Source organism: Pinus tabuliformis, chromosome 2_1, assembly GCF_031772625.1.
Source record: "Pinus tabuliformis cultivar Carrire ecotype Pingquan chromosome 2_1, CPIR1, whole genome shotgun sequence".
NCBI lineage: Eukaryota > Viridiplantae > Streptophyta > Pinopsida > Pinales > Pinaceae > Pinus > Pinus tabuliformis.
Genome location: NC_142299.1, coordinates 787,183,722 through 787,187,444, shown reverse-complemented (window position 1 = coordinate 787,187,444; position 3,723 = coordinate 787,183,722).

The following is a 3,723-nucleotide window of genomic DNA, read 5'->3' as shown; positions in this document are numbered from 1 at the left end:
GGGAAATAGTACCTTTCAGTAGTGGATGATAAACTAGCAGGGGAAGTATTCCCTTTCAGTGGTAGCTTATAAGCAAATAGATATAGAATTCTTTTCAGTAGCAATTGATAAACCTATAAGTGGAAGATTGTGTTGCAATGATGTAATAGCAAGTTGAAGCTTGTATTTTCCAAAGAAATAAAATGAATATTGATGCCTTATATATATGTTGCACATGTATATGATAATGATTATGATGATATGTTTTACATGGTTAAGTTATGTTGTTGATTATATGAGTGGTTTCTAAAGTGATTGAAAAGTATAAATTGTCAAGATTTGTATAATTTGGTGATGCTACTGATTCACCTTCCCTCTTAGTAGTGTCCTAGTTTCCATTGTTTCTAACAAAATTTATTTTTTAATCTTTTATTTTTTGTAACTTCAATTTTAACATTAAAGTACTTGTATTTATAATAAATATTTTAATAGTTTAATCTTATTTTCCAATGAAATTGTAATATTTTTCTCACAATTGTCATCTTTAATTTCCATCCTTTAATATCAATTCCAATTCTATTTTCTATTATTTCAATTTTATTTTGTTCCTCATGATGGGTAGAGTTATCATTTCAAACATAAGATGTTTCAAAATTTTATACATATTTTATCTCCAAAAAGATTAAGAAACATTATAACTAGTTGTGAGAACTTACATGCTTAGATATTGTAGGAGGTTGAAATCACCCTTATTATCCTACGGTAAGACATAATCCTTTTTATTGATTAATTTTAATTTCCTATTATGTATTTCCTTGCACATAAGGAAACATGTTAATGACAGTCGACCCAAACATATTTCGCATGAGTGATACTCTATCCCTTTACAAATCACTAACAAGTTGTAGTGTACCTATGTGGTGTAATATGGGGGTACCTAGGGGGTTACCGAAGGCAATGATAATTTATATGTATCATTATATTGTAAATAAAGTTAATGTTCTTAGAAGATTCAAGGAGTTAAGAAAAGGTTCCGCCTACTAGAATATTCCTCCTTTATTTTGTTCTTAGTAAATACAAAGTATCATAAATAAAAGAATAAATAATGTAATAGGCACCGTGAAAAATATTCTAATTAAGTTAAAAAATTAATGATTGAGGAGTGAATTCATTCATTAAGGAATAATATATGGTGTTACCCTATTTCGAGTGTTTTTATTGAGATCTCTTATGTTTATTCTGGTGTGTGGATTATTTAATTTATTTCTTGAATATTAAGGGTTTATTTCATGCTATATTTTGGATCCATTGAGGTCTAGTCAGAGAATTGACCTTGGTGAAAAAAAGGGTACAAATGTTTCACATTTCGCTGATTTTTCAGGGAACCAAAAAGAAAGTGGACCACATAAATTTAATACATATAAGTTTTTAGCAGAAATTGTAGAAATTGAGTACAAATATTATATCCTATTGAAAAACCTTATATGTTAAGGAAAAATATATACCAAAGTAGAGTATGGAAAATGGAGATATTGATGATTTAAAATCAATGTTTTTCAAGGGTTTCTCGAATATATTATTACATAAAAAGTGACTAGCTAGAAAAAGATGTTTTGTTGATTAAATTATACCATGTTAGTATGGCTTTCATAAATTAAAACCACTTTCACCTAAATATATACACTAAAGAACCTATTTACCTAAGTTATTTCCATTAATTTACCTATTTACACTAGAATAAAACATAAATTTATTAACTATATGTTATTCTCACAATTTTACTCATTTATGTGAAGGTAGTCTAATTATTTTCACTCAATGTATTTATTATCATTGAAATAATTTATTAAATAATTTATTTATGAATTATTTCCAACCATTTTATCTTATAAACTAGAAATAATTTGGTAGAATATTTAGTTGCGAATTATTTTTAATAGTTTTACCTCAACTGGAAATAATCTAATAAACCATTTTTACTTGGACTTTTTCATTCAGTTGCTAAATAAGTCAATATTTTTTTAGTTAATTATCCATAATAAAAGCCATTAACCACTTTTTGGAAATTTTTCTCTCACAAAAAATAATAAAGTACCAAAAGTAGTTAGATCTTGATTTGATCTAACAAATATTTTTCAATATTTAACCTCATCAAATCTAGCAACCATTTTGTTATAAATAAGAAAAAAATTTATTCTCATTAACCATGACAATTTTCATTGTACAACTTTTGAACTTGTGATATTCGAGTTCTCCTCAGTAATTGAGCTCTCAACCATTTTTTTTTTCATTTTCATTTCTTTTCTCTCTCATTTACCCTTTTGAGAGGCAAAATTTGCTTGCAGCTAGAGAATTCTCAAAAACCCCTCCCAAGGAGGAGGTCCAGTGAGTTTCATTTTGGCTAAGAGGCATTCACACACGTGTTATGAATAAAATCAATTCATGGTATTATTTGGACTTTGGTCGTTTGTTTCATGGTTTATGTTTATGTTTATGTTTTTTATTTTCTATAATATTAATTCAAAATCATAATCACATCATGAAAATGAGCAACCAATAGACTCTAGGGCCTAAATTCACATTCCTCACATTTGTTTGTTGGAGTATGGGTAATCCATAATAGTGTTTTGCTAACATTTGCTACAAGGAACCACCAACATAGGACGACCACAAGAAATGCATATATGATATATTTTTATGAACGGAAAGATTGACAAGTTTCGTTACATATTAAATGGATCTATAATTTTGTTAGTGTGGTCATAATATCAAATTGGAAAGATATAGTCACTACTATGCCTATTTTTATCTAGTAAGTATTTTTTTCTTTTAAACAGTGATTCAAAGAGAATGGAAAGCAATATTTTATAGGAAAAGAGAATGGTACTCTTATTGAAGAATTTTGAAAATTGAAATTCATTATGGAAAGAGAAGTCAAAATTCGCATTACATTTGCATTTTATATAAGATTTCACAATATGGTCAAAAGTATTGGAAATTTGGAAGATGATGGCACTTCCTAAAAATTAATTTGAAAAAGTAGTTTTAGATAAATGGTGTCATGCTAATAGGACCAATAAGGAAAGCATCAAGGGTTTCTTTTCATGTTAAAAATCTATATTATAAGTTCATGTATGTATTTAGAAAGAGTAAGTGGTTATATCTATAGGTCGTAGTAGACAATATAATTTGATCAATGTTAATTTGACTAAAGTATTTAAAATACTAGTGAAGAGTATTCAAAGCACATATGTTGATGGTGTAAATGCTCACTTTTTAAAATATTTTAAGATTTCCATGAATAAATGTGTGTTGCATTCAACCTTTTGTGTTATAGATATCCATGATTTTGATATTATTCTTATATATCCTTAGATGGAATCAATTGGTACAATGAATATTATTTTTCAAAATAATTTTATGAAGATTTAGTACAAGAAAAAGGAGATCACACTATAGGATACGTCTCTTGGTAAACCATAAGGGCATCGTCCCCACAGAAGGTTCTTCTTTCTTCGTATTAGATTGTGCAATCGCAGCCACTTTCGGTTTAGAAGGACAATTCTTCACCGTATGTGGTCCAACACATATCCAACACTTCAAGGCTTTCTTCGTCTTCGAATTATCATCCGATTTCAAAGCATCATCCTTCTTCTTCCCTTTCGGCTTGTCAGACTTCTTCTTCCTATCATTAGAAGTCTCATCATAATGCTCCACCAACCTGTCCACAGCAGAAAAAGCTTC